This window comes from Elephas maximus, chromosome 17 (genome assembly GCF_024166365.1).
Source record: "Elephas maximus indicus isolate mEleMax1 chromosome 17, mEleMax1 primary haplotype, whole genome shotgun sequence".
Classification (NCBI taxonomy): Eukaryota; Metazoa; Chordata; class Mammalia; order Proboscidea; family Elephantidae; genus Elephas; species Elephas maximus.
The window spans coordinates 76,887,915-76,895,583 of NC_064835.1; positions in this window are offsets into that span (position 1 = coordinate 76,887,915).

Here is a 7,669-nt window from a genome sequence, read left to right on the forward strand (position 1 = left end):
AAATGCATCGGCTTAAAAGAACAATCACTTATTATCATAGCTCAGGGTCAGTAGGGGTCAGCTGAGCTAGACCGGGCTCAGTTGATCTCAACTGAGCTTGGTCATGCATTGTGTCTCAGCTGCTGGAACACCTTCCCTGGGGCAGCTCCACTCCATCGCCGGTCATTCTCCTAAAGCTAGTGATCTAGCCCAGCCACGTCCTCATTACGGCCATGGCAGAAGCACAAAAGAGAGTTGAAACACAAAGTTTCTTAAGACTTAGGCTCAGAACTGGCACACCCACACTTCTAGCTCTTTCTATTGGCCAAAGCAAATCCATCACACGGTTGAATCCAGAATCAAGCAAAGGAAAACAGACTTCACCTGTTTGTGTGAGCCAAATGGCCAAGGGCACGGCATGGGTGTAGAAAAGGGTAAAACCCAGGTTAGATCATGCAAACTTCCACAGGCATATCAGTTTCCTATTGCTACTGTAACAAATTACCATGAAATTAATGGCTTACAACAACGTAAATGTATTAATTTACAGCTCTGAAGTTCAGAAATCTAAAATGGACGGCATGGCTGCATTCCAGAAAAGAATCTATTTGTTTGCTTTTTCCAGCTTCTAGAGGTTGCCCACGTTGCTTGGTTCATGGCCCTCTTGTGTCTTCCAAGCCAGCAGTCACATCACTCCCACCTCGCTTCCATCATCACATTCCCTTCTCAGAGCCTCCTGCTTCCGTCTTTCCTTTCATCAGACCCTTGTAATTACACTGGCCCACCCAGGTAAAAGGATAATCTTCCCATCTCAAGGTCCTTAACTTAATCACATCTGCAAAGTCCCTTTCGCCTTGTGAAGTAATGTATTTTGAGGATCTAGGGATTAAGACATGGACACCTTTGGGGAGGGGGGCATTAGTATACCTACCACAACAGGTGTAAATGGTTGTGAAATATAACACAGTAACAACTTCAGGAGCAACACTGTCAAATTGCACTTTCCAGCTGGGTCTACTTTATTAAAGTAAGCAACGTCAGACTTGCTGTTGGGAATTCTGAGAGAATGATCAGGGAGTTTCCAAGAAGAAAAGTAGGGCTGGCCTGGAGGGGCTCAGTTCTAATGTGCTTATGGTGGGACTGCCTCAGTGCCCAGCGTGGTGGTTCAGTGGTAGAATTCTTGTCTACCATGCATGAGACCTGGGTTTGATTCCAGCCAATGCACCTCAAATACAGCTACCATTTATCTATCAGCGGAGGCTTAAGTGTTGCTGTGATGCTGACTAGGTTTCAGGGCAGCTTCCAAACTAAGATGGACTAGGAAGAAAAGCCTGGCAATCTACTTCTGAAAATCATCTAGTGAAAAACCCTATGGATCACAACAGTCTGATATGGTTGTTCATGGGGTCACCATGAGTTGGAGACGGACTCGGCAGCAGCTAAGCACAACAGAAGCCTGGTCTACACCTCTCTGATGGGGTAGCCGACCTAGGACACTGGTCTGTGTGGGCACGTGAGCTCTGCTCTTCTCAGGAGTCCCAATGGGCTGTGCCAGAGCAGTCTGTGATTCCCCCAACTTCGAATTGGAAGGCATCTCTTTATACAGGGCTTCGCTCAGATTTTTTTTTTTTTTTTTTAAACATTTCCTAGAGAATCATTCACTTTGGCAACAGAGATGGCTTCTTGTTACTAAACCTAAAATTTATCTGGTGGTCCAAGTTATTTTTCATGTTCTTCTCTTTCTTATTTTCATAACGCTGGTTCGCATCAGTTACGCAGGATTACTACCTCACTTAGGGCCAATATTCCAACGGACTCAAGTCTCCTACCTGGGACTCTTTTAAGGAGAGTTTCAAGTCACTTCTCTATGTTTCATTTTCCTTATCTTACAGATTTCCATTTCACTAATGAGGATAATATATGTTACATTATACTAACCCACTGCCGTCGAGTCGATTCTGACTAATTATACTAGACTTGTGAAAATTAAGTGATAAATAAAAAGCAGTTGTACACCATTTGGCACATAATAATGTCCAAGAAATGTTAGTTATTATGGCCATTATTGTTAGTTAATCCTGCAGGGTACGAAAACTAATAAAGCTGTTTAAAGTTATGTTTTTAAGTGCAAAGAATTTCTAAATGGAATTCGGGTAGAAGAGACAGTTATAAGTCTTATAATAATTACTACTAGGAGAATTATTAAAGTTTCAGCGTGAAAGAGAAGAGGAATTCAGTCCGACTGGAGAAAATACTGGTGGCAGATTATTGCTGTCAATGGCCGTGGGCAGCAAGACTCCCAGAGAGGAAACCAAGCAACGCTAAACTTGGAAAAATGCTTCCAGTCCTAAACCCTGTGCCTCCAGGCCCCTGGAGATGATCTACCCTACCTATGAACGTTCACATACAAGTATTGGACTGAATACCTGTTTTCAGTTCTTTGGGGTATATACCTAGGAGTGGAATCTTTGGATCATATGGCAATTCCATATTTAACGTTTTGAGGAACTGCTAAACTATTTTCCAAAGTGGTTGCACCATTTTATATTCCCACTAGCAATGTAAAGAGTTCCGATTTCTCCAAATCCTTGACAATATTTATTTTCCTTTTAATTATAGCCATCCTGGTAGGTGTGAGGTGGTATGTCATTGTGGTTTTGATTTATGTTTCCCTAATGACTAATTGGAGCCCTGGTGGTGCAGTGGTTAACAGTTCAGGCTGCTAACCAAAAGGTCGGCAGTTCAACTCCCTGAAAACCCTATGGGGCAGTTCTACTGTGTCCTATAGGGTCGCTATGAGTTGGAATCAACTCGACAGCAACGAGTTTGCGTTTTTTTTGTTTGTTTGGAATGACTAATTTTAGATATTGAGCATCTTTTCACAGGTTTATTAGCCATTCGAGTATCTTCTTTAAAGAATTGCTCATTCAAGTCATTTGCCCATTTTTTTAGTTGGGTTTTTTTTTTTAACTGTTAAGTTTTACAGATTCTTTACATATTATGTATACTAGACCCTTGTCAGATATATGATTTGGAAATATTTTCTTCCACTGGCCTAAATGTCTATCGTTATGCCAGTCCCAAACTGTTTTGATTAACATAGTTGTGGCATATGTTTTGAAATGGGGAACTGTGAGTCCTCCAACTTTCTTCTTTTTCAAGATTTGCCTAATATGGGTTTTGTCTATAGGTGTTGCCTTACAATTCCATATGAATTTTACAATTGGCTTTTCCATTTCTGCAAAAAAGGCTGTTGGAATTTTGATAAGGATAGCATTGAATCTACAGATCACTTTGAATAATACTGACATCTTAACAATATTAAATCTACCAATCCATGAACATGGGATGTCTTCCTATTTGTTTAGGTCTTCTGTAATTTCTTTCAACAATGTTTTTTAGTTTTCAGTAGACAAATCTTGCACCTTCTTGGTTAAATTTATTCTTAAGTATTTTTTTCTATGCTATTGTAAATGGAATTGTTTTCTTAATTTCATTTTCAGATTGGTCATCGCAAACGAGGAGAAATACAACTGCTTTTGGGGTGTTGATCTTATATCCCGCAACTGTGCTGAATTTGTTTATTAGTGCTAATAGTTATTTTGTGGATTCTTTAGGATTTTCTATAAACAAGATTGTTTCATGTGCATATGTAGTTTCACTTCTTCCTTTGCAATCTGAATGCCTTTCTTTTTCTTGGCTAGTTGCTCTGGCTAGAACTTCCAGTACGATGTTGAATAGAAGTGGCAAAAGTCGGCATCCTCGTCTTGCTCCTGATCTTAAAAAAAAACCCAGTGCCGTCGAGTTGATTCTGGCTCCTGATCTTAGGGGGAAAGATTTTAGTCTTTCATCATTAAATATAAGGCTAGATGTGGGTTTTTCATAAATGTCCTTTATCAGGTTAAGGACACTCCATTCTATTCCTAGTGTTGAGTGTTTGTTTTGCTGGGTTTTTTGTTTGTTTTATCATGATAGAGTATATTTGATTTTGTCAAATGCATTTTTTTACACCAATTGAGATGATCATGTGTGGGTCCCCCCCCCCCCCCCTTGGTTCTATCACTGTGATGTATTACATCAATTGATTTTCTACCTTTGCATTTCTGGGATAAATCCCACTTGGTCATGGTGTATAATCCTTCTAATATGTGGTTGGATTATCAATTTGCTAGTATCTTGTTGAGGATATTTGCACCTATATTCATAGGTGACATTGTTCTGGAGTTCAGTCCAGTTACATTTAAATTAATTACTGATAAGGACTTCTACCATTTTGTTATTTGTTTTCTACGTATCTTTTTTTGTTCCTCATTTCCTCCATACTGCCTTCCTGTGTGTTTAACTGATTTTCTGTAGTGTACCATTTTTTATTTCTTTCACATTTCCATTTCTGTGTATTTTTTTTTATTTTCTTAGTAGTTATCCAGGGAATTACAATTAATATCTTCAACTTGTAACAGTCCACTTTGAATTAACACCTACTTCGAAAGTATACAAAATCTGTTCCTATACAGCTCCATACCTCCCTCATTATGTTGTTATTGTCACAGCTTTATCTTTACAGATTGTGTACCAGTTAACATAGATCTATAATTATTGTTTTATGCATTTATCTTTTAAATAATACAGGGGAAAGAAAAGAGGACTTACAAACCAAAAAACAACAATATTAGCTTTTATGTTTACCTATGTAGTTTCCTTTTCCAGTATTCTTTATTTCTTTGTATGGCTTTGAGTTACTTTCTAGTATTCATTTCAGCCTAAAAGACTCCCTTCAGCTTTTCTTGTAGGGCAGATCTACTAGTGACAAACTTCCTCAGCTTTTGTTTATCTGGGAATGTCTTAATTTCTCTCATTTTGAAGGACAGTTTTGTTGTACGTAGAATTCATGGGTGACTTTTTTTTTTTCTTTCTGTACTTCAAATTTCTCATCCCACTGCCTTCTGGGCTTCATGGCATCTGTTGAGAAATAAGCTGTTAATCTTACTGATGATCCTTGTACATGATGAGTCACTTCTCTTGCTACTTTCAAGGTTTTCTCTTTGTCTTTAAACAGTTTAATTATAATGTGTCTCAATGTGGCTCTCTTTGTGTTTATCCTACTTGAGTTTGTTGAGATTCTTGGATGTGTAGATTAATGTCTTTCATCAAATTTGGCAAGTTTTTAGCCATTATTTCTTCCAATATTCTTTCTGCCCCTTTCTCTCTTCTTCTTCTTGGACTGTCATTATTCTTATGTTGGTACTCCTGAAGATGTCCCACAGGTCTCTTAGGCTCTGATTATTTTCCTTCATTTTTTTTTCTTTCTGCTTCTCAGCCTGGATAATTTCAATGGACTATCTTCAAGTTTGCGGATTCTTTTGTCTGTTCAAATTTACTATTTCAAACCTCTAGTGAATTTTTCATTTGTTATTGCTCCTTATAGCTCCAGAATCTCTATTTGGTTTCTTTTTATAATTTTCTATAACTTTATTGATACTCTATTTGTTGAGACATCACTCTCCTAATTTTCTTCAGTTCTCTGCTCGTGGTTTCCTTAGCTCTTTGAGCACATTTAAGACAATTGATCTAAAGTCTTTGTCTAGTAAATCCAATGTCTGGACTTCTTCCAGGACAGTTTCTGTTCATTTCATTTTTTCCTGTAATGGGACATACTTTATTTGTATATGTCATAATTTTTGTTGAAAACTGGATGCTTTGAATATTATGATGTGATAAATCTGGTAATCAGATTCTTCCTCATCCTCAGGGCTGTTGCTTGTAGTTTCTTGTTTTTTTAGTGACTTCTAAACTATTTCTTAGAAACTATTTTTTGTTGTATATGGTTTCTTAAATCTCTGTTCTTTTAGTTTGTGGTCAGCTACTGGTTTGACAGAGATTTCCTTAAGTGTCATGTTTAAGCGGCCTTTTTTCTTGATTCAATGTTCACTTGGTGGCTGTAAATTTTTTACTATTTTGCAGATGTCAGACAAAGTTGATTCTGCCATTTTTATTCATTTTTTCAGTGTGTCTGTGGAAGAATGGACACCTGAAGCTCTCCACTGTCACTGACATCACTTTGCAAAGAATCTCTTATATAATGCAGAGACTGGATTTGTTTTTAAAATCCTCTACCTTCTCATCTACATATAACTCAATTTCAAGTGATAGTAATAGCTTAGAAAAAAGAAAGCATATCTAAACTCATCTGCAATTCAAAGTTTAGCACATACACAGACAAAAAGCAATACTCAAAACTGCATTACATCAAAGAAACATAGAAAAACTCCATTACATCTTCTAGGGCCAGGGTAAAGATGCCTGTAGGCCTTTACACAGTAAACACTTTAGGACTGGTGTAAGAAAATTACCAATATTCCTCCTTGATGCTAGTAGGGGCTTTTAAAATATAACCTCTTACAAGTTGTGTGTCATCTCAGATGCAGTTATGGAAACATGACTTCCAGTGGATTTTACTATGTGTAAAGCATTTTTTTTTAATTCAGTCAACAACTTATGTGGGCCTTCTTATTTAATAATGTCAAATAAAACAGGAAAAGACACAATTACACAATCATGTATGTGTATACAAAATAAAAGCAGCTCTTTGGAAAGGGATGATTTCAACAAACCCTACTCTTTAGATATCATGTAAAGTCATAAATAATCCACATTCAGATTTGACAGTGCCCAAATGAGAGAACATACACTGAGGGCAAAAGAAAGCTGGGTGCCCCCTCCACACCCAACCCTACCACCAGAAAGTACAATCACATAACTGCTATTTGGGTTTTAATTAGAACATTGGCCAATGGTTGCTAGAGTATCATTTTGATGAAGTGAAAAGATATATAAGAGACTGGAAAAAGTAATTCCCCCAGTCTTTGTTTATGGGGTTTCAGGCTCCGGTCATTACTTACCCAACACTGTCTTCTTTTGAATCATAGATATTAGACTTGCCAACATCCTCTGAGTCTCTGAGGACTGGACAGCCCAACTGCCACTCCTTATGTATGTTTTAATCTAATTCACGTTCTTTCAAACAACACTGTCCCAGACCTCCTCTTCAATGAGAATTGTCTATATTCTAGGAAGATCTTGTTACTGACTTAAAACCTTTGATTTTCTGTATTAGTCCAAGGTTATGACCCTCTTTTAAGGAGTACACTTTTAGAGATGTGCAGATCTGCAACTTAGCCAAAGTAAACTCACTTAATTTTCACTAAGTCTTTCCTCATAAATCCAAGCTCCCAGACGTATAATTAGATTTGCAGCTCTGCTCTGAACCTTCTCCAGCTGGGAGTATCTTCCAGATAACTCATCTTCTAAGGGCATGGCTCCCAGGAACACCCTCAATGCCTGCCCCATCCCAGGTGCCTGCCACTTCTTATGTGAAGGTGCTTATTAATCAAGTAATTATATCAAGAAGTTTCCACCCTCTTCTCTTGAAGGTAACAATTTATATATAGTTGGATTAAGAGTGAATATACAACTTTTTTTTTTTATTTAACACTATTTCCTTTAGTTTTTTTTCCATATGTCTAGACGGCCATTAGATTTACTCTGTAAATGGTTGTATAATACTTCCTCAAATAAACCATCAAACCTTATTGCTCTGTTACCCTTAGATAATGACCTGTTTCTGGGACTTTTTCTCTATTATAAATTACATTGCTGTATTTTTTACCATATAGTCCTTCTTCTATGTTAT